Consider the following 24,597-nt stretch of genomic DNA (forward strand, 5'->3'; position numbering starts at 1 on the left):
TATTTTAACAAATTAGAAACCTCTAAAGACTTATCTTTTTAAAAAATGTTTCAGCATCTAGGAAATCTTGGACAATTGATGGTATGTCATACTTTAATTGGCAATGTTTGTTTTTTCCCTAGAGTTGTGGAAAATAATGACTCATCTTACTATCGCAGGTGTTTCGTATTCTATGATATACGGTAACTAACCAGAAGAGGGTGCATATTGGCTTAGAAGAAGCTACTGGAACTTACTTCGTGGTTCACACTCATTCCCCTTTGGCTATGGACAAACTAGACCGCACATTCCCAGCACTGTCCTAATTTTTTAAACTGGAGATAGTTCAATCCTTAATATCAAAATATAACTGACTTTCAAAATACTCTGCTAAATGCAAACTTTGCGATATTTAAGTAGCCGATAAAACACTTTGAGTTACTTTCCAGGAGATAATACCTTTTTTACCTTGCAGGACTATTGCCGTAATCAGTTATAATGCAATTAAAGCGCTTATTAATAATGATTGCATCTCATCTCCACCATCACTACCTTCCTCCAAGTACCAGTGCAGCCTTTTATACAAACTAGATACTCAGGAAATGTTCGGAATACAAATGACCCTATGGTTTTCTACTAGTAGGTTAATAGAAATATGTAGAGGGAAATCAAGAGAAACAAGGTTCTAGAGCTAGATGGGTTGGGACTGGACATATAGATGTGGGAATCATCAACATAGATGTGGTAGTTAAAGTCATGGAAAGGGATGATATCCCCAAGAGAAAATATAGAGAAAAGAGAAGTGGGCCAAAGACAGAATAGTGAGTAATTAGAGACAGAAAAGAGAAGCCTGCTACAAAGGCTAAGAAAAATGGCCAAAGTCAGAGGAAAGAACTCTAACCAGGGTTTCTCACACTTGACACTATTCACATTTGAGGACAGATAATTTTGGGGGAGGGGGAAAAGGCCTGTCCTGTGCATTGTAAGATGTTTAGCAGTATCCCAACCCAGGCCAGTAGCACTCCATTTGTTCCTTTCCTAGTGTTTTTCACCTCAGTGAATGTCATGCCTTCAACCCAGTAGAAGTCAAACCTTGGAAACTTTTAAAATTTATTTTTTATTTATTTCAGACAGAGTAAGGGGCAGGGAGAGAGAGAGATAGAAATATCACACCCCCCACTGGGGATGGAGCTGCAACAGAGGCATGTGCCCTGACCAGAATCCACCCATGACCTCCTGGTTCATGGGTTGATGCTCAACCACTGAGCCATGCTGGCCAGGCAGTTTTTATTATTATTTTTTTTTGATATTGCGGAATATTTTATTATTTTCCAAAGTAAATGAAGTAACACTTTTGCAGTCTTTTTACATGAGTCTCTAAATCTTTGAGACTAAAGACTTTAAGAGTAAAAGTTGAAATGAAGTTGTTTTATACCTATAGTCTTTGTAAATTAAGAGAAATATGTGCCTATTTTAGTGAAATGACAGGAATTAAAAATTATATCAAATCTAGGTGGATTTGAATTATTATAAACATTTGACTTGAGGTGAAAACAGTTCCATCTTAGAGCTACTGCCATCAACCTAGAATCTTTCTGTTTCAATTGGATTTATTTATTTTTATTTTTAGTTGTAGTATAATACATATCACAAAATTTATCACCTTAACCATTTTAAGTGTACAGATTAGTAGTGTTAAGTATATTTCCAAATTTGTACAATCTCCAGAAATTTTTCATACACATTAAAAATAACTTTCCGTTTCTCCCTCTCTCCAGCCCTTGGCAACTACCATTATACTCACAACTGGATTTTTGTTCATTTGTTTTGTCATAGCAAGATGGAAAACTAAAGCTTTTTACTTCTAGGTTTCAAAATAATTTTTCCCCATCATGTTTTACAAGTTAAGCTTTCCGCCCCCCACCCCCACCCCTTGATGAATTAGCTGAATGTGAATCGTGGAACCAGAAGAGGGCACTGTTAGGTTGAAGTACCAGATTTGAAAAGTGCTGTAGATTCGAATTTCTTTCGTGATTTCAAGTGCCCAAAGACTGAACAAAGGCGAAGAACTAAACTGAACTCACCTCGGGGTGATATTAATGTTTTCACTTAAGTGGTTTTTTTAAATTGAGAAGCAGGTTGATTCATTGTGATTTCTTTTGGAAATGAACTTTCATCTCAAGGCCAAGAATTTTTCTCTTCCATGTGGAAATATAAAGGACTTCTCTGTTCATTGTTTTTTTTTTATTAAAAAAATTTTTAATGTTGACCTTATTGCAGGAGTCTTACCCCTCCCCCTTTACCTACCTCCACCCTCCCCTACGTCCCCCTTCCTTAGCTTAGGTACATACCTAAGGACAAGCATCTTGGAGTTTCTGTAACATTCTCATAAAATGAAAAAAAGAATGATTTGGAGGGAGAATACACATGATTTTTTTTGGTTTTACTTTAGGTTTTAATGTATTATTTAATTAGGAATTTTAAAGAATTCTATGACGTATTCACAGTTTTTGTACTTAGTTTTTTGTTTTGTTTTTAACTTAACCATACAGTTTGGCAAGTTTTCCAGATAACACATTCTTTCTAATCATTTTATTTTTATTTTTATAAATTCATCTTTATTGTTGAAAGTATTACAGATATTCTCTTTACCCCCCATTGATCCCCTCCACCTCGCATCCACCCCCCCAAGCCTTCCCCACTCTACTGTCTGTGTCTGTCCATGGGTTATGCATATATGCATATAAGCTCTTTCATTAATCTCTCTCCACCCACTGCCCTATCCCCATCTTCCCATTGAGATTCCTCAGTCTGTTCCATGCTTCTAAGCCTCTGGATCTATTTTGTTCCTCAGTCTATTTTGTTTATTAGATTCCACACAGGAGTGAGATCATGTAAAACTGAATCAGGAAGAATCAAACCTGAATAGGCTAATAACAACTGATGAAACTGAAGCAGTAATAAAAAAAAATTCCAAGCAAACAAAAGCCCTGGTCTGGATGGCTTCACAGGGGAGCTTTCTAATTGCTTAAGTTGTAGGGTTAGAGAGTTTACTAAAAATTTTTCTTGCTTTTTGTGATAGGCCTGTAGTGCTATGAACTTACCTCTCAGGACTGCTTTCCCTGGGTCCCATAGATTTGAAGTTGTGTGTTCATTTTCATTTTAAAATGTCTTTTTAAAAGTTTCACAAAAATCTCAATTTATGGACTTATTATAATTTTTTTAACTTTACTTTTATTGTTGACACAATTACAGATGTCTCCATTCCCCTTCCCTTTTGCCCACCTCCACCCAGCCCCCACCCAGCCCCTTCCCTCAGGCCATCACCACACTTGTCTGTGTCTGTTTGTTATGCATATATGTTCTCTAGCTAATCCTTTCACTTTCATTCAGTCCCCACACTGACTCCTCTCTAACAGCTGTCAGTGTGTTCCCTGTATCCATGCTTCTGTTTCTACTTTATTTGTCAGTTTATTTTGTTCAGTAGATTCCAAATATAAGTAAAATCATATGGTACTTGTCTTTCTCTGACTGGCCTATTTCACTCAGCATCATAATTTCCAGGTCCATCACAAAAGGTAAGATGTCCTTCTTTATGGCCACATAGTATTCCATTGTGTAAATGTACCACAGCTTTTATATCCACTCATCTACTGATGGGCAATTGGGCTGTTTCCATAATTTTTTATTTAACTAATTCTCAATTGATGGATGCCTGTCAACACTTTGGTTGTTTCCAGTGTGTTGTTTTTTAATTAAAAATTAATCTACATACCATAAAATTCACATTTTTAGTGTATACAATTCAGTATTTTTAAGTATATTCACATAATTGTGCATCTATCACCAATATCTAATTCTATAATATTTTCATCACTCCCAAGAAACCATGTACCCATTAGTAGTCATTCCCAATCCTCCCTCCCCACAGCCCCATGAAAACATTAATCTATTTTCTGTCTCTATGGATTTGTCTATTTGGACATTTCAGATAAATGGAAATGTACAATATATGGTCATATGTGGCTGTCTTATTTCACTAACCATAATATTTTCAAGATTCATGACATTTTACCATGTATCAGTACTTCATTTCTTTCTATTTATTTTTATTGTGATAAAATATACATAACATAAAATTTACTATCTTTGTATTCTTTTAAAATTGAGATTTAGGCTACTTTCTTAACCATTTTAAAGTGTATAGCTCAGTAGTGTTAAGTACATTCACATCTTATTCAACCAATCTCTAGAACACTTGTCATCTTGCAAAACTTAAATACTATACTCATTAAACAATAACTCCCCATTCTCCACTGCCCCCAGCCCTTGGCAATCACCATTCTACTTTTGCTTTTATGAGTTTGACTATTGTAGCACTGTGTATAGACAGTATCATACAATATTAGCCTTTTGTAACTGAATTATTTTATTTAGAATAATTTCCTTAAGGTTTATTCATATTGTAGCATGAGTCAGAATTTTCTTCCTTTTAGAAGCTGAATAATATTCCATTGTATGTATATATTACATTGTGTTTATCCATTCATCTGTTAATGTACACTTGGGTTGCTTTCACCTTTTGGTTAATATGAATATCCTATTATGTAGACGGGTGCACAAATATCTCTTGAAGATCCTGATTCAAGTTTTTTGGATAAAACCCAGGAGTGGAATAGCTAGATCATATGGAAATTTTATGTTTAATATTTTAAACAGCCATTTTTCATAGTGGCTGTACCATTTTACATTATCACCAACAGTGCAAAAGTATTCCAATATCTCCACATCCTCACCAACAATTGTTATATTTGTTTTTTTTAATAGTAGTCATCTTTTTTTTTTTTGCTGTTTGTTCACAGTCCTGTTTTTTAAACTTGTGTGTAACTGACATACACATATTAGTTTCATGTATACAACATGATTCAATATTTGTATATATTGTGAAATGATCTCCACCATAAACCTACTTATCATCCATCACCATACAGTTACAGAAATTTTGTTTCTTGTAATGAGAACTTATAAGATTTACTCTCCTAACAATTTTAAAATATGTAGTACAGTATAATTAACTATAGTGAGCATGCTTCACATTACATCCCCATGACTTATTTATTTTATAGCTGGAAGTTTGTACCTTTGGACTCCCTTCACCCATTTTGTCCACCTACATCCCTCGGACTCTGGCAGCCAATTTATTCTCTGTATGTATAAGCTTGTTTTGTTTTTGTTTAGATTACACATATAAATGAGAGCACATGATACTTGTTTTCTTCTTTCTGACATAGTTCACTTAGCACAATGCACTCGAGTCCATCCATATTGTTGCAAATGGCAATATTTCATTTTTAATGGTATATATATATATATATATATATATATATATATATATATATATACATGTACATATACATATACATGTTCTTCTATGGATACTTTTTTTAAAGATTGTGGCCAAGAGTCATATGAAAAAATGCTCAATGTCTCGAATCATCAGACAGATGCAAATTAAAACCACAATGAGGTATCACTTCACACCTATAAGAATGGCTGCCATCAACAAATCAACAAACGGCATGTGCTGACAAGGATGTGGAGAAAGGAGAACCCTAGGACACTGCTGGTGGGAATGCAGACTGGGGCAGCCATTAAGGAGAACAGTATGGAGGTTCCTCAAATAATTAAAAATGGACCTGCCTTTTAACTCAGTGATTCCACTTCTGGGAATATATCCTAAGAATCCTGAAACACAAATCAGAAAGAACGTATGCACCCTTATGTTCATAGCAGCACAGTTTACAATAGCTAAGATCTGGAAACAGCCCAAGTGCCCATCAGTAGATGAGTGGATAAAAAAGCTGTGGGACATTTACACCATGGAATACTACGCAGCTATAGAGAAGAAGGAAATCTTACCTTTTGTGACAGTATGGATGGACCTGGAGAATATTATGCTAAGCGAAATATGCCTGGCAGAGAAAGAGAAACACATGATCTCGCTGCGCAGTATTCTGTGGTGTAAATGTACCACAGCTTTTTTTCTTTTTTTAAATACATCTTCATTGATCTCAGAGGGAGGAAGAGAGAGGAAGAGAGAGTTGAAACAACAATGATGAGAGAATTATCATTGATTGGCTGCCTCCTGCATGCCCCTGACTGGGGATCAAGCCCGCAGCCCAGGCAAGTGCCCCTAGTGGGAATGGAACAGCGATCTCCTGGATGCTTAGGTCAACACTCAAATGCTGAGCCACGCCCGGCCAGGCCACATTTTTTTTATCCACTCACCTACTGAGGGGCACTTGGGCTGTTTCCAGATCTTAGCTATTGTAAATAACTCTTCTACGAACATAAGGGTTCATATATTCTTTCTGATTGGTGTTTTGGGATCCTTAGCATCTACTTCTAAAAGTGGGATCATTGGGTCAAAATGGCAGTTCCATTTTTAATATTTTGAGGAAATGCCACACTCTTTTCCATAGTGGCTGCCCCAGTCTGCATTCCCACCAGCAGTGCACCAGGGCTCCCCTTTCTCCACATCCTCGCCAGCACGTGTCATTTGTTGATGTGTTGATGATAGCTATTCTTGGCAGATGTGAGGTACTACTTCATTGTCATTTTAATATGCATTTCTCTGATGATTAGTAACTTTGAGCATTTTTTCATCTATCTCTTGGCCATCTGTATGTCTTCTTTGTAGAAGTGTCTGTTCAGGTCCTGCCCATTTTTAAATTGGATTGTTAAGTTCTATGAGTTCTTTATATACTTTGGAAATTAACCCCTTTTCAGATGTATCATTGACAAATATGTTTTTCCATACAGTGGGCTCCCTTTTAATTTTGTTGATGGTTTCTTTTGCTGTGCAGACGCTTTTTATTTTGATGTAGTCCCATTTGTTTATTTTCTCCTTTGTTTCTCTTGTCCTAGGAGATGTATTGGCAAACATATTGCTATGAAAGATGTCTCAGATTTTGCTGCCCATAGTTCTGGGATTTTTATGATTTCACAACTTACATTTAAATCTTTTATCCATTTTGAGTTTATTCTTGTGTATGGTGTAAGTTGGTGATCTCATTTCATTTTTTGCATGTACCTGTCTAATTTTCCCAACACCATTTATTGAAAAGACTGTCTTTACTTGATTATATACTCTTGCCCCTTTGTCAAATTTAAGTGAGTGTTACGACTTGATCTGATTTCTGGGTTCTCTGTTCTGTTCCACTGATCTATACGTCTGTTCTTGTGCCAGTACCAGGTTGTTTTGATTACAGTAGCTTTGATGTATAACTTGATAGCTGGTATTGTGATCCCTCCAACTTTGTTCTGCTTTCTCAAGATTGCTGAGGCTATTTGGGGTCATTTTTGGTTCCATATAAATTTTTTGAGTATTTGTTCTAGATCTGTAAAATATGCTGTTGGTATTTTAATAGGGGTTGCATTGAATCTATAGATTTCTTTGGGTAGTGTGGACATTTTAATGATGTTAATTCTACATATCCATGAACACGATATATTCATACACTTGTCTATATCTTCCCCAATCTCTTTTTCAACATCCTGTAGTTTTCCGAGTACAGGTCTTTTACCTCCTTGGTTAAGTTTATTCCTAAGTATCTTAATTTTTTTATCCGATGGTAAATAAGATTGTTTTTTTTTTGTTTCTCTTTTGAGAGTTCATTATTCATGCATAAAAATGCCATCGATTTCTGGGTGTTAATTTTGTATCCTGCTTCATTGCCAAATTCATTTATTAAATCTAGTAGTTTTTTGGTGGAGTCTTTAGGATTTTCTGTGTACAATATTATATCATCTGCAAATAATGACAGTTGTACTTTCTCCTTTCCAATTTGGATGCCTTTTATTTTTTCTTCTTGTCTGATCACTGTGGCTAGGAGTTATAGCACTATGTTGAATAAGAATGGTGAAATTGGACAACCTTGTCTTGTTCCTGTTCTTAGGGGAAATGGTTTTAGTTTTTGCCTATTGAGTATGACGTTGAGTATAGGTTTGTCATATTTGGCCTTTATTATGTTGAGGCATGATCCCTCTATTCCCACTTTGATGAGAGTTTTTATCAAAAAAGGGTGTTGGATTGTGTCGAATACTTTTTCTGCATCTATTGATATGATTATGTTATTTTTGTCTTTCAATTTGTTTATGTGATGTATCATATTTTTTGATTTGGGAATATTGCGCCAGCCTTGCATCCCTGGAATAAATCCCACTTGGTCATGATATATGGTCTTTTTAATATATTGCTGGATCTGATTTGCTAATATTTTGTTGAGGATTTTAGCATGTATGTTAATCAGGGATAATAGCCTGTAATTTTCTTTCTTTGTAGTGTCTTATCTGGTTTTGGAATTAGGAGAATGCTGGCCTCGTAAAAAGAGCTTGGAAGTGTTCTTTCCTCTTATTTCTTGGAATAGTTTGAGGAGGGTAGGTTTTAGTTCTTTAAATGTTTGGTAAAACTCCCCTGTAAATCCATCTGCTCCCAGTCTTTTGTTTATTAGGTTTCTTTTTATTACTTCTTCAATTTCATCAGTTGTTATAGGCCTATTCAGGTTTTCTGATTCTTCCTGATTTCGTTTTGGAAGAATTTTTTTTCCAAGAATTTGTCCATTTCATCCAGGTTGTCCAGCTTGTTAGCACACAGTTGTTCTAAGTATTTTATTACAATCCTTTGCATTTCTGTGGTGTCAGTTGTTACTTCACCTCTACGGTTGCTGATTTTATTTATTTCGATCTGCTCTCTTTGTTTCTTGATTACTCTGGCTAAAGGTTCATCAATGTTGATTATCTTTTCAAAGAACCATCTCTTGGCTTCATTGATCTTTTGTTTTTGTTTGTTTTTTTAAGTCTCTATGTCATTTATTTCCACTCTGATCTCTATTATATGCTTCCTTCTACTTACTCTGGACTTTTGTTGTTCTCTTTTTAATTCTTTAAGTAGTAGGGTTAGTTAATAAGAAATTTTTTTTGTTCCTGTGATGTAGGCCTATAGTGGTATGAACGTCCCTCTCAGAACTACTTTCACTGTGTCCCATAGATTTTGGGTTGCTGTGTGTTCATTTTCATTTGTTTCTAGGAAATTTTTGATTTCTTTCTTGATCTCATTGGTAACCCATTCACTGTTCAGTGACATGCTATTTAGCTCTGTGTGTTTCAATGTTTTTGAGTGTTTTTACTGTTGTTGATTTCTAGTTTCATGCCATTGTGATCCTAGAAGATACTTGATATCCTTTCAGTCTCGTTCAACTTGTAGAGACTTGTCTTATGTCCTAGCATGTGGTCTATCTTTAGAATGCCCATGTACACTGAGAAGAAATGATCTATAAATGTTAATTAAATCTATCTGCTTTGGTGTGTCATTTAGTGTCCCTGTTTCCTTGCTGATTTTTTTGCCTGGAAGATCTGTCCAGTGAAGTCAGTTGGGTGCTAAAGTCCCCTACTATGACGGTATTGCTGTCGATCTCTCCCTTAAAGTCCTCCAGAACTTATATTTATATGAAGTCTAATATGTCAAATATGGGCATTCCTAACCCCAGTATTTATAATGGTATGGAAAATGTTTTCCATCCCTTCATTCTCATTCTCTGTGAGTCTTTTGTTTTGATGTGGGTCTCTTGTGAACAGCATATATGTGGATCATGTTTTCTTATCCATTCAGCTACCTTATGTCTTTAGATGGGAGCATTTAATCCATTTACATTTAAAGTTATTATTGATAGGTACTTAGTTATTGCCATTTTATTTCTATATGCCTATGTTTCTCATTCTTTCTATTTCAACTTCTTATTACAGTAGCCCCTTTAACATTTCTTGCTGGTTTGGTGGTGATAAACTCCTTTAGCCTTTTTTTATGATAGGGGAAGCTCTTTATTTCAGCATTTATTTTGGATGATAGCCTTGCTGGACAGAGTAATCTTGGTTTCAGATCCTTGCTTTTCATTACCTTGAATACTTTATGCCATTCCCTTCTGGCATGTAGACTTTCTGATTAGAAATGAACTTACAGCCTTCTGGGAGCTCCTTTGTAGGTAACAGCTTGCTTTTCTCTAGCTTTCTTTAAGATTCCCTCTTTGTCTTGAATTTTTGGCATTTTAATTATGATGTGTCTGGGAGTGGGCCTCTTTGAATTCTTCTTGCTTGGGACTCTCTGTATTTCCTGAACTTGTGTGACTTTTTTCTTCACAAGGTTAAGGAAGTTTTCTGCCGTTATTTCTTCAAACAGGTTCTCTATCACTTGCTCACTTGCTTCACCTTCTGGTACTCCTATGATGCTGACATTTTTACATTCTGGTTGCCTGACAGCTCCCATAAAATGTTCTCCTATTTTATAATTGTTTTTTTTCTGTTTGGACCTCTGACTGAGTTATTTTTTCTACCATCTCCTTCTTTAAAAAAAAAAAGTATCTTTATTGTTGGAAGTGTTACAGGTAGGCCCTCCTTTTCCCCCCATTGATCCCTTCCACCATGCATCTGCCCCCATCCCCCAGACCTTCACCACACTATTGTCTGGGTCCATGGGTTTAATAATGCGTTATTTAGCCTCCATGTGTTTGAATGTTTTTATTGTAGTTCTTTCATTAATCTCTCCTGACCCACTCCCCCACCCCCGCCGTCCCACTGAGATTCATCAGTCTGTTCCATGCGTCTAAGTCTCTGGATCTATTTTGTTCCTCAGTCTATTTTGTTTATTAGATTCCACATAGGAGTGAGATCATGTAAAACTGAATCAGGAAGAATCAGAAAACCTGAATAGGTTAATAACAACTGTTGAAATTGAAGCAGCAATAAAAAAAATCTCAGGAAACAAAAGCCCTGGTCTAGACAGCTTCAGAGTGGAGCTTTCTAATTCTTTAAGTTGTAGGGTTAGATAGTTTACTAAAAATTTTTCTTGCTTTTTGTGATAGGCCTGCAGTTCTATGAACTTCCCTCTTAGGACCGCTTTCACTGTGTCCCATAGATTTTGGATTGTTGTGTGTTCATTTTCATTTGTTTCCAGGAAGTTTTTGATTTCCCTCTTGATCTTATTGGTAACCCATTCATTGTTTAATAATGTGTTATTTAGCCTCCATGTGTTTGAATGTTTTTATTGTAGTTGATTTCTAATTTCATACCCTTGTGATCTGAGATGCTTGATATGATTTCAATCTTTTTGAACTCGTAGAGCCTTGTTTTGTGTCCTAACATGTGGTCTAACTTTGAGCATGACCCATGTGCACTTGAGAGGAATGTATATTCTGCAGCTTTGGGGTGAAATGTCCTGTAAATATAAATTAAGTCCATATGATCTAATGTGCCATTTAGTGTCACTGTTTCTGTGTTGATTTTTGTTTGGGAGATCTATCCAGTGAAGCCAAAGCCAGTGCGGTGTTAATGGCTGTACTGCTGTTTATCTCTCCCTTAAAGTCCTTAAGGTTATTATTGATAGGTCCTTAATTGTTGCCATTTTAATTCTTTATGTCTACGTTTCTCTCTCTCTCTCTCTCTCTCTCTCTCTCTCTCGCTCTCTCTCTCTCTCTCTCTATATATATATATATATTTTTACTATTACAGCAGTCTCTTTAACATTTCTTGCAATGCTTCTATTTCTACTTCTAATTACAGCAGTCCCTTTAACATTTCCTGCAGTGCTGGTTTGGTGATGATACACTCCTTTAGCCTTTTATTGTCTGGGAAACTCTTTATTTTACCATCTATTTTGAATGATAGCCTTGCTGGATAGAGTAGTCTTGGTTTCAGATCCTTGTTTTACATTACCTTGGATACTTCATGCCATTCCCTTCTGGTCTGTAGAGTTCCTGATGAGAAGTCAGCTGACAGCCTTATGGGAGCCCTTTGTGGGTAACAGATTGCTTTTCTCTTGCTGCCTTTAATGTTCTCTTTGTCTTGAATTTTTGGCATTTTATTTATGATGTGTCTGGGAGTGGGCCTCTTTGGATTCTTCTTGCTTGGGACTCTGCCTCCTGAACTTGTGTGACTTTTTCCTTCACCAGATTAGGGAAGTTTTCTGCCATTATTTCTTCAAACAGGTTCTCTAACCCTTGCTTACTTTAGACCTCTTCTGGCACTCCTATGATGCAAATATTGTTACATATCATGTTGTCCCACAGCTCCCTTAGACTGTCCTGCTGTTTTTTAATTGTTTTTTCTTTTTGGATCACCGATTCAGTGATTTTTTCCTACGCTGTCTTCTAATTTGCCAATCAGATCCTCAGCTTCCCCTAGTCTGCTGTTTATTCCTTCCAATATATTCTTTATTTCTGCTATGTCATTCTTCATTTCTGACTGGTCATTTTTCATAGTTTCTGTATATTTTGTCATGCTGTTGAGCTTTCTCACAATCAGTATCCTGAATTCTATATCTGATAGATTGCTTATCTCCATTTCATTTAGCTCTTTTTCTGGAGACTTCTCTTGTTTTTTTATTTGGGCCTTGTTTTTTTGTCTGCCCATTTTGGCTGCCAATTTTGGTTTGTTTCTATGCATTGAGGCCTCCTAGGACTCTCAGTCTTTTTGAATGGTCTCTGGAGGAGGCCAACGTCAGATGTTGTTTGTGACTGGCCTTGAGTACCCTGTTTGGAGCTATCAACAACCCACAGCTTGAGGTCCCCTCTTTTTGGGCTGGGTGCATTTGGACAAGACCAAGATGCACACCAATGTCTGCTTTTCCAAGGCCCAGGTACAGAAGAAGCAGACCAGGCAAAGGCTCAAAGCACTCTGAGATTTGCCTGCAGGCTGATTAATCTGATTCTCTTAATGAGCCTCCGCTGTAGAAACTGCACCTGGTAAGGCAAGACGTTTCTCAGCAATTGCTTCCCCCTCATGCAAAAGCTGCTTGGAAGGCAAATGCCTGCCTGTGAAAGACATCCTCTGTTAATGGGGAATAACTCAGCACAGGAATCCAGAGTGGCACCCTCTGATCTCTAGCTCCAGAGCCCACAACCCTACGTTCTCCTCACACATCTCCAGTCCACGCTGCCCTCCCTCTGCTGGAGCCCAAAGTGAATGTCTGCAAACAAAACTTTGTGCACTGGTTCTTTAAGAGAGTACCTGTCTTTCCAGCCTTTTCTTCCTGGCAGACAGAACCCTGGCTGCTTTTCACAGCCATATGTTATGTGGGCTCCTTTCTCAGTTTTGGTGTTCTTGGCTGGGAAGCCCAACCTGGGGTTTAGGCCTCAGAGTCCTCAGTAGGAACCCCCCACAGCTGAGATCCCTTTAGACCTTCAGCTGTTGCCTGTGGGAGCCCACCCAGCCCTCTCACCCCTCCATACTTCCTACCAGTCTCTATGTGGTCTCCACTTTTCCTCCTTGGTTTTGAGGGTGCTTTCCAGCTCATCTTCAGTTGCAGTTGGTTATTCAGGATGGTTTTTCTATATTTTAGTTGTAATTCCTGTTTAGTCCCCGGAGAGTGTTAGTGTAGCTTCCACTCTGTGTCCTGCCATCTTTAATCTCCCTCTGTCTGCAATTTTAGTTTGGTGGGTTTTTATGATGCTATTGTCTGTGTCCTTTTGTTTAATGCTTTGTGTCTCAGGTCTGAATTCTTTTGTTTACTATGAAGTTCGCATAAAATGTCTCATAGATAACCTATTCTTTTTTCTTCCAAAAGCATTTTATCTTCATTTTCCCACACAAGTCTGTTTTTCTTCTCTTCCTTTATTTTTTTGTTGTCACAAATTATCCCTGTCTATGTTGTGTACTCATTACCAAATTACAGTAGTTATGTTTAATGCCTTTCCATGTTAACCTTTATGTTATAATGAAGTATTAAACACTCTATTTTAATATAATGTTGCAAGTTTTTGTTTATGTCAGTCACCTTACCCAAAGTTTTGTATACTTTGTCTTTTTGTTTTAGATAATAGAGCTCCTTTAAACATTTTTTGTAGTGCAGGTCTTGTGGAGGTAATTACCTTCAGTTTTTGTTTATATGGGGAAGTCTTTCTATTTCATACCTAAATGGTAACTTTCCTGGACACAATATTCTTGGCTGGCTATTTTTAATTTCCAGTATTTTGAATATATAATTCCACTATTTCCTGCCCAGTGAGTTTCTGTTGAAATCTGATGATAATGTGATGTGGTTTCCTTTGTAGGTTACAGCATTTATTTACCCTTAGCTACCTTTAGAATTCTGTCTTTATTATTGATTTCTGACAGTTTTAATATAATAAGTCTTAGAGAATGTCTTGTTGAGTTGAAATAATTTAGTGTTCTGTTGGCTTCTTGTGCTTGTATGTACAGTTCTTTCCCAAGGTTTTGGAAGTTCTCATCAATTATAGTTTTGAATAGGCTCTCTGTTCTCTTCTCCATCTCTTCTCATTCTGGGATACCCATTATCCTTTATGTTGTTCTTTTTAGTAGAGTCAAATATTTCTTGTAGAGTTCTTTAGTTAAAAAAAATATATATTAGCTCTCTCCTTTTTCATGTGAATCATTTCTAGATTTCCATCTTTGAGCTTGCTAAGCTTCCTATTTCATATGGTGTCCTAGATTTCCAGTGCTTTTCAGTGCATTCTTCATTTTATTTGAGTTCTTCTACTCCAGAAGTTCTGTTTGGATTTTTTAAAGAGTTTTAATATTCTTGGTAAAGTACTTCTGTTCATTAATTTTATTTGTTTTCATTGAGCTGCCTTTTGAGTTTTATTGTACCTTGTTTAGTTTGTCCATGACTGCTATTTTGAATTCTCTATCATTTTGATTATAATCTTCTATGACTTTGAGTTTAGTTTCTGGAAAATTGTCATTTTCCTTTTGTTATTGTTACCGTGGTTATTCATGGTACTTGATAAGTTGGTCTCTGCTAGTGCATTTGAAGTAATGAACACCTTTCTTATTTAGGTGCCATTTTGATTTTAACAACTCAGGAGCTTGATAAGTAGAGGTATTTCTTTTGTTTTCCACTAAGTGGTGCTATAGGGTAAGTTTTTGTTTTCTTTCCTGAACTACTGCAATTGGGGAAAGAAGCTCAATTTTTGATACCTAAGATGCTGCTTAGATACATCACCCCAATAAATTCAATAAAAAATTTTAAAGATTGATTTAAGCCTATGATTGTTATCTAAATCCCCTTACCAATGATAGGTTTATAAATGGGCATATGACCCAATCAGGACCAATGTGATCTTTTGGAATATCTACTGGGGGAACAGGTAGTGCTCCTGGGAATGATTGGCCTACCTTAAAAATAAATATTTGAAGGGCTATAGGTAATGAGATATTATAATTACAGAGTCCAAATACATTAGTTTCTAAATACTATTTGATTATACTGCACACATCCTTCTTTGTTTTGTCATTATTCAAATACTCCTAAAATGGAAATGAGAGAGAGAGAGAGACAGAGACAGAGATGGCTTTTGGAAGGAATAGTCCCTTTCTTCACTTCCCGGTTTTTAGAGAGTATTGTGAAACACTACATTTGAAGCTGCTAAAACCATTTGGTGACTGAGAAGGGTGTTGTTTACATGCCAAAGAGAGTGGAACATAATAATGGAAGGTGTCCTTAATGAAATAATTTATTTACTGAAATAACCGATAGTATAATTGGCCCACCTAAAGGTTTTTTTATGTGAAAAAATACATAGATAATCTGAAGAAAATTAGTTTAGAGTTTGGGGTTATAAAATCCTGCCTCTCTTTACTCCAACATTAAAAATAATTATGGTTCCTAATACATGACATACTCTTTAAACCCATTTCGCTTTGCTAACACTGTTCTTTCTGCCTAAAATTCTTTTCCTACTTATTTTTCCCACTAATTCTTATTCACCTGATAAAACTTAGTTTAGACATCTTTTCCAGGAAGTCTTTGGAAACCCCTAGATGGCATAGGGGTATTTCCTTTGTGTTCTTACAGCACTGTGTGCATACCTCTTCCATAACATGAACTTACATTGAATTTATTTGTTCACAAATCTTTCTCCTGGACTAAAATGTAAGGCTTTGTGACTAATTTAATTCTTTATCCTCAGCATTTAGCACAGTATCTGGTACTTAAGAAGTGCTTAGTATATGATTTATTTGAACTGTGGAGGTCATTTGAGAGTTTATTGCAACAAAGTTATTAAAGCAAACAGATCTGATGTATCCATGTTGAAAATTCAACCAACTCTTTAGTTTAAAAAAACACATTCAATTAATTTGCACCTCCTAAAGGTTTATTTGTTCTTTTTGAAACAACAAAAGATCAGAAAATGTTTTTCTCTTATCCTCAAATGATTTTTTTAAAATTAACATCACCACAGCCATCTTCTCCCTATCTGGACTTTGCTTCCTCCTCAGCCTGCAGAGTAGAGACCTTGCCTTTTCCATCTAGGAGGCTGTCTGTGGAGGGAGCCAAGTATGTCATAGCAGGAGGGGAGGTTCTACAGGCTTCCTATTATTAAAAGGGGAAACCCAGACTGAGCACCAAAACACACAGCAAAGGAGAGGGAACAGAGCAGGAAGACAGTTCACAAGCTGAGTCAAGCCAGCAGCAAGGCATAGAGGGGCTGAGGCTGTGCTTGGCAATATTTGAGTGGCTGGAGATTCAAGGTAACTACTCCATTGATCCCCTTACCTTTCTTTTCCAGTCTGCTGCTTCTGGAATTCAGGAGCTTCTGCATTTGAGCTGGGGATGAGCTTGTCTCTGTGTGTTGCTTTTGTGTACTGAGAGAGGACTGCATGTGAAATCTGCCTAAAGATCCAAAAGCAAGCAAGTTTCTTCCCTGAAATGGAATTGTGAAAATTCAGATTGCTTTTCATCATTTGATTGTTTTTTAATTTTGACTTTTTAAAGCATCTCGGTACTAGCATTTCATTTTATGAACAGACAAAAAGCCATAGGTCCAAGTTACTTGTAGGGGCTGGGAATGCTGCTGAGGATTTTCTCCATCAAGTAGGAAAAAAAAACCTATTTAATTCTTACTTAAAGTTGTTTTTTCCTTTTGCTTACACTTCCAGTTCAGCCGTTACCTACTTTGCTTTCTTGAATCTCTTTGAACTGGAACAACATAAAAGGTGGGAACCACATTTAAAATTATTATTGATGTGTTCATTTTTATAAGTGAGTGTATTTTTAATACAGACTGGTCAAAATTGGAGAGAGCGAGAGGAAGAGGGATAGAGAGAAGAGAGGAGATACTAAGACACAAAGATATAAGGTTTAATAAAATTGGAAAATGGTCATTTATAAGCTGTCTAATTTCCTTAGAAAATACTTCCTTCTCATTTTCAGGTAGAAACCAGGGGTTTTGATATATCTGACTTTGTTTTTCTTTTAAAAACACTGCATCTTGGTTGCAAGATTGTTTGACTGCAGAGCAAGTGATGCACTAGCTACTTTCTTCAGTCCCTTTGAAACACTGAAATGTAAAGTTTAGCTTTTCCTGGTTTGCAGCATACAGCTGGGTTAAACGTTTTATCCTCTGATTTAAACTATTTACATTTCACATCTTCTCTTTTAACTTCCTCCTTGCAGAGACTTTTACTTCTTTGATTTACTGAAAGCAGCTAATTGTTTCTGTAGTTATCAGCCTGAGGTTTATGTACAAGAGAGAGAAAAATTAAACATTTTAGGGCTATATCCTAAACAAGTATTTAAAAGACTTAGAAATGGTTAGATTGAATGGACAATGTTTTTGCTTCCTCTTCAGTAAGCTAGCTGAACAGGAAACACTGGGATGGGGGAGGGGGGAGGAGAGTACATGTAAAGAATTTTATATGCAAAAGATATTTTTACAGTAAAAATACATGCAAAACAGTTAAGAAATCTTCCTGTTTGGGAAATGTCCTTCCTGGCTTCATGTTATGATAATACACCAGGGGCTCTTTTGCATTGGTCATTTTTCATTACTGGGGAAACTACCTCCATTTTTATTTCTTTAAAATAACTTGAAATTCCTAGTTATCAGGGGCAGTCTTAAGAATAACTTTCAGAGTAAAATTTCTATTTATGGTTTAAAATATGGCTGTGGTTGTGCCACAGGGGTTTGGCAGTTGAGGATCTACTGCAGTTCTAGTCCTAAATTTTTCCCCTTTTGACTTCTTACAGAAATAAAGTTCTGTCCTTAGGATTTAGCTGAAAATCCTCTTCTAATGTGAGAAGCAAAATAGACTACCCATTTTGACTCCTCAAGCTGAATGTGACTTTTACTCAGGATTTTAAACCATCAGTTGACTTGAATAGAGAAAGTAACTCTAAAGCATCAAGAAAGAACAATCTGAAATAAGAAGGTATCAGCTTTACACTACTATTTTTCACCTGCTTAATTGTGTTATAAAATGATCTTTCTCTACAATGAGGAATAACTATCTTTGACTTCTACTATTGTCTTTTGAGGGAATATATAACAGCTTTTTTTGCATTTAGAAATTCGCAAGATCTAGTATATGTATATTTCTTGTTTATATACTCACACATGTACTCAAAATGAGTTCCTTTAAATAGATTTCTACTTATATACTGTGGGATTATGAAAGTAATGAAATTGATATCACATTTGTTGGTGGTTTACTCATCATTCAATAATTGCTTACTATAAGCTTACTATCTACTAGGTTCAAAGTGCTGGGTATCCAGAGATTTTTAAGTCAAGATTATTATGTATCTTAGAAGCTATTTGGAACAGACAAACATATAAATAATTATGGTGTGCTGTATAATAAGTGCTCTAAGAGATATTTCCAATATGAAGCAATAATGGATATGAAGGGATGGGGTGGGCAGTTCGAGAGGATGTTTTATTTTAGCAGAATCTTAATGGATCACTATAAGACTTCTAGTGCCATAGTCAACTGGTGGATTGCAATCTTTCACTGCTTGTCCCAAGATAAGCTAAGGGAGCCAGTGTAACCAATCATCCATTAAGCACTTACTATATGATAGGCATTGTGTTAAGTACTTTATATACATTATATATAATTTCCTCCTTATCTTATGAATCTTTTGTTATATCCACTTTCTGGATAAGAAAACCAAGGCTCATAGAGAATAAATAATTTGTCCAAAGTTATCCAGCTAGTAAATGGTAGAGGTAGAATTCAAACGCAGACCTTCCCAAAGCTACTATGTTATAATATTTCTCAAGAAGGGACAGAGAGGTTGGGGTAAGTAGAGTAAAAGAGGATATTTTGGGCAGAAGGAATCATAAGTTAAAGCAATGTGGACATGAAAAAGTGGATGAGTCTGGTGAACTGGGTTTAGATTCAGTAGCTAAATTTAGGGTCATTTTAGTGGTACCAAAGGGAAAGATAGTTGGAATCAAAGCCCAAGAATAAAGCAAAGACCAGTGTGGAACTTTTCATATACTGTATTTGATATGTCTGAACTTCATTCTCTAGGCTTTGAGAAACCTTTGACAGTGTTTATGCAAGGAAGGCTATAATCAGTTTTGCATTTAAGAAAGATAATTCTAGTTATAGTATGAAGGGTAGATTAGTAAGCGGAGACTAAAAACATTAGTTTGTATGAGGAATTATAATGGACTATGCATCTGCTTATTCCTTTGAGAACTGAGGATTGCAATAGTATTTACTTCATTGGATTGTTAAAAATATTAACTGAGCCATCACATTAAAAGAAATCCAAAAAGACTGGCATATAGTAAGTGCTTCATAAATGTTAGCTATTGTTATCATGTTACCAATACTACTGTTATTATATTAGGTAAAGGGGTAGGAAACCAATGAGTAAAAAATGAAATGAAAATTTTAAGTTTAATATAGAAATGTGAGGAGGAGCTTAATCTTAATTGGGACTTGAGTTGGTCCTTGACGTCAAAGACTAGAAGGGGAAAGGTATGGGCAAAGGCAACAAAAATATGAACATATCATGGGCAGGCAATAATGCCTACACTATTTTTGTATATGTAAAGAGGTTTTGATAGGTACAATCAATTAAGAATATGGAGACTGGAGTCCCATTGCTTAAGTTTGAATAGCACCTCAGACACTTAGTTTTATGTTGGGCAAGTTATTTACCAGTTTTTTCATTGGCAAAGTAAGGATAATATTTGTACCCACACTATTGGATAAGAATAATGCCTGGCATATAGTAAGTACTGTGCAGTGCTAGGCATTCTTATCATTAAAGAGAGAAAATAACTAGCTTATAGATAGCTTTGAGTTCCAGGAAGGGTTTTGGATTTGATCTTTAGGCAATGTGGAGTCACTGACAATTTTTAAACAGAGAAAAAGGCAATATGACAATAACCAATCTGGTAATAGCATGTAGGATTTTTTTTTTTGAGGTGGGGGCAGGGTGTGGGGCAGATGTGGATGAGTCTCAACTAGAGATGGACAGATCAATTCAGATGTTCAGATCAATTAGTGCAGATTAAGAACAGAAGAGGCAGTGGTAATATGTGTATGCAAGAGGTATCATAAAGGAATAATTTCTAGGTTAGTAAGGAATACACATGAAGTAGATGAATAGGTCAGTAAGATGACTCTGACGTTTCTAAATCTCCAAGTTGAAGACTGGAAAAAGTGTGATATTATTGACAGAAAAAGGTCATAAAATGTGGCCTGTTTAAGCTGGAAAATTAAGACAAAAATCGTTATAACTTAGATTTTACAAAACACTTTCACATACATGAGTGTGGTTTGGAAAATACTGAATTCAAGGTACTGTTGGTGCACTCAGCAAGTAGTTGCCAACAGCGAACTGAAGTTTAGGAGAGAAGCTAGGATTTGGTAATCATATATGTAAATGTAGTAGTTAGAAAAGCTTAATTGGATGAATTCTATGAAAGAGAGATTATAGAGCAAAAAACACAGTTCTGAGACTTGCACAGTCACAGTTTAGGATGGTTTGAGAAGAGAAATAAACCAGTGACTAAGATGCAACTGGAATGGAACTTGAGGTAGGAAGAGGCTCAGCAAAGTCTAATATGAACAAAAATGTTGACTGATGAACAAATAAAGGAGAATTGGGTGCAAAGAAAGGTGATCAGAGCACCATGTTTTGTGTTGGAAACAGTGGTTCTAGTAAAGTGATAGGGCCAGAAGTTAGGATATAAAAGGGAAGGAATGAGTGGACAGTGAGAAGGAACTAAGTTATGGTCTTATGATAGTTGCCTATATTCTTTATTTTATAATTAATTTTCTCATACTGCAATGAGGTATCAATTTAGACCCAGTAGAGTGGCAAAAATTTACAAATATGGATAATGCCAAGTCACTCTGGGGATGTGAGGATTAAGTATGAATGCAGACAAGGGACATTTTAGAGGGCAGTATGTCACTACTTAGTCAAATTAGGTATATGCATACAGTGTGACTCAGAAATACCACTGCTGGATATACAGTCTAAAGATGTTCTCTCACAGGTCCATAGGAAACATGTACTGGAGTGTAAATTGGAGCAGGAAGTTAGAGGCAATTTGGGTGTCAGTCACTGGGAGAGTAGATAGTAAAACATAATGGGTGCATACCATGGAGTATTATGTCACAATTAGAAGCAAGAGATTGGAGATAAATATAGCAACGTGAAGGGATTTGAGCACTATAGTGCTTAGGGTGAAAAAATGTATAAATATGTATAACTGAAGACTGAAATATATAGTACAATGACATATACATCTATTTTAAACAACAAAATTTATTTTTCAGAATATATATGCACAGAAAGATACACACTAAACCTATCAGAATGGCAACCTATGGTGGGACGAGGGACAGGAATGGGAATGGACTGTGAGAGTAAAATAGAATGAGCAACACAAATACCACCACAAAAAATGGGGTTGTGATCATTTGGTACACCCGGCATTCAGAAGGATATTAAAAATATTGCAAAGCCAAATTATGTACTATTTTACTATTCTGCCATTCTCAAGTTAAAAATAGCTAATTTGCAAAAGATTATGGTTTGCTTGATTTTCTTGGTATGTAGTGTGTGTGAATGCAGAAAATTAATGTTTATAAACAGAATCCCCATACTGTAAGCTTTTACTTAGAACCAATGTCTTTTGCTTCTGCAGATCAATATGGCCATGCCAGAGAAATCAAGTTGTACTAAACCAAGTGAAGATTTCAGTCATTTTCCTGAGATTATTGAACTCAACGTGGGTGGTCAGGTGTACATTACTCGCTATCCTACTTTGGTCAGTGTTCCTGGCTCCCTGCTCTGGGAAATGTTCAGTGAAAAGAATCCTTGCTCCCTAATCCAGGACAACAAAGGGAGATTCTTTGTAGACCGAGATGGTTTCCTCTTTCGCTATGTGCTAGACTACATGAGAGACCGGAAACTGGTGCTTCCTGACCACTTTCCAGAGTGTGGTCGGCTCCAGAGAGAAGCAGAATACTTTAAGCTACCAGAGTTAGTGAAGATGTTGGCTTCTAAAATCAACAAGATCAACTCAGTTGGCAATGATCTATGGCAAAGTGATCTAGAAGAGCTTTCCACCAACATTAACATCACATGTAATCTCTCTTCAAGTAATAACATCCATGTTAGTGGCCCTGATAACCCCCTAGCTCTGACAGCAAACAATGGTTCTGATCCCAAGAAGGCAGGTTTCATCACTATTGGCTATCGAGGCTCCTATACTCTGGGTCGGGATAGTCAAACAGATGCCAAATTCCGCCGCGTGGCCCGAATCATGGTGTGTGGTAAGATATCATTGGCCAAAGAAGTATTTGGAGATACTCTAAATGAGAGCAGAGACCCTGACCGTCCTCCTGAGCGGTACACTTCTCGATATTACCTCAAATTTACCTTTCTGGAACAAGCCTTTGATAAACTAGCTGCTGCTGGCTTTCACATGGTAGCATGCAATTCCACTGGCACCTGCACTATCACCCATGACCAGACTGATGACAAGATCTGGACCTCTTACACTGAATATGTTTTCTGCCGGGAGTGACACTTAAAAAAATCATCCAGAAAATACAAACCAAACAGACAACTCTCTCTCCCTTGTCTGTTCCTGTGCGAACTATCCCTTTTAGAAATAAGCACATTAATTTTGGATATACAAATCTTGGGCAATGCCACTCCTTTCACCATAGCCAGTTGAACCTTTTTTGGTAACTTTCTTCTTACACATTCTATTCTATCTGGCTTCCAGCCTGCCTTGGATTGTGGAGTTGGATGTCATTTCATGAAAAGTATTCAATGTGTAGGCATATGTGCATGCACATCGCTATAAATAGTAGGGATGTATTTGTTGAGTGAATGCAATTAGATAAACCCACAAGATTTATTTAGTTAGCTGAGAAATGCTAAGCCATGGTTTCCAAACTAGTTCTCAGCACTACATCTTGGAATTGCTTATATACCTTGCTGTTTGTACTCTCCTAAGGAAAGCTCCATGTATACTTATTCTGAACTAGAGACCCTTGCAGTAAATATGCTTTGTAAACTGTTATTGCTATTCTTTTTATCCAGATGGAATGGAAGAAATTGGCAAGCATCCTCCAGGAGGTTCATAGAAAGGTCAACCATTTCTACAATTATTAATTATTCTTATTAGAAGATGGATGTAAAAAAAGCAGCCAACATAAGTAATTACTGCCAAGAATAAGAGGCTTAGCACTTAAATTGCCTTTACCTGAAAAGGAGAGTGAGGGTGAGCATTATGACTATTACACAGGCATAAGCAGGTATGCCACTTTAAAAGACTGCATCAAAATATATTTTTTATTTATTAGAATTGAAATACAAGAGCATGTAGCTAAGGGAAGGTTAAGCAAAGAATTGCTTTCTACAAATACATATATATAGTAGTATGGTTTTCACTGTGTCAAACAATTGGATGTATGCCAATTGTTAACTTTTGCTAGACTACATGTGTGTGTCTGGGGTGGGAATGGGAGAAGGAAGAGGAGGAAGATGAACAAAAGGAGAACTTTTAAAAAAAGAAATAAAAATGTATCTTCTGACATCCCCACTAATGACTTTTATTACATAGGTTGAAAGAAAAACCCTCATATGAAAACATTAGAGTTTGAGACAAATGATTGGACTGCTAGAGAATGAGACAAGTCAAGAAAAATAAACTTTGAGGGCTAATTTTAAAAAATCTTTATCTCCTCTGAACAGCTCTCCAGCAATCCAATGATCAAGTGGCCTACTGATTCCTTTATTTCTTCCCTGATGCCTTATATTTACCCCATGTCTCTGTTGTACTTATTATTTTTTGATTTATTTTCTAGTCGGGACTCAGGGTTGCAAGGAACTAAAACCCATTCAATGTGTCTTGAGAAAAATAAAAAGAGCATGTGTCAGGTGTGTGAATGGGTGGACATTTTGTAAATGCACCTGTCCTGTTGAGTCCAAGGAGAAAAAAATGAACTCCAATCAAATTTCAAATGAGCTGGGAAGATGTCAGGAACTAATATTCTCTCTTGTCTGTCAGAGGACATATGGCTTCTTCTTTGGTCATCTGAGTCTGCCAGTTGTATATTTTTCTCTTTATATCTTGGGATCACCTTTTTCTCAGTTGTACCTGCCATAAACCAGACATGTCAGCCTTTTCATGTGCATAAATTTTCAGCCATTCTCTCCATAGTTAACTTGTTTAGTGATACCCTAATTAAAAAAAAACCCAAACAGCTGTGGTTTAAGAGGGCTTTATGGGTGTTGGCAACCAAAAGTCCAACAGAGGACTGTTATCAACATGTCTA

At 36.4% G+C, this 24,597-nt stretch overlaps 1 pseudogene across 2 annotated transcripts; it reads left to right on the forward strand.

Moving 5' to 3' along the window:
• Nucleotides 1–16,394: 16,394 nt before the first annotated feature.
• LOC308550753 (BTB/POZ domain-containing protein KCTD12 pseudogene) lies at nucleotides 16,395–24,197 on the forward strand (annotated as a pseudogene). Of its 2 annotated transcripts, XR_014000612.1 has the most exons (4): nucleotides 16,395–16,521; nucleotides 16,930–16,986; nucleotides 18,020–18,201; nucleotides 21,951–23,860. The product of XR_014000612.1 is annotated as a BTB/POZ domain-containing protein KCTD12 pseudogene (transcript). The 2 variants fall into 2 exon arrangements; XR_014000611.1 differs by lacking the exon at nucleotides 16,930–16,986 and having other exon boundaries at nucleotides 21,951–24,197.
• The last annotated feature ends 400 nt before the right edge of the window (nucleotides 24,198–24,597 follow it).

This window comes from Miniopterus schreibersii (genome assembly GCF_964146895.1).
Source record: "Miniopterus schreibersii genome assembly, chromosome: X".
In the NCBI taxonomy this organism is placed as follows: Eukaryota; Metazoa; Chordata; class Mammalia; order Chiroptera; family Miniopteridae; genus Miniopterus; species Miniopterus schreibersii.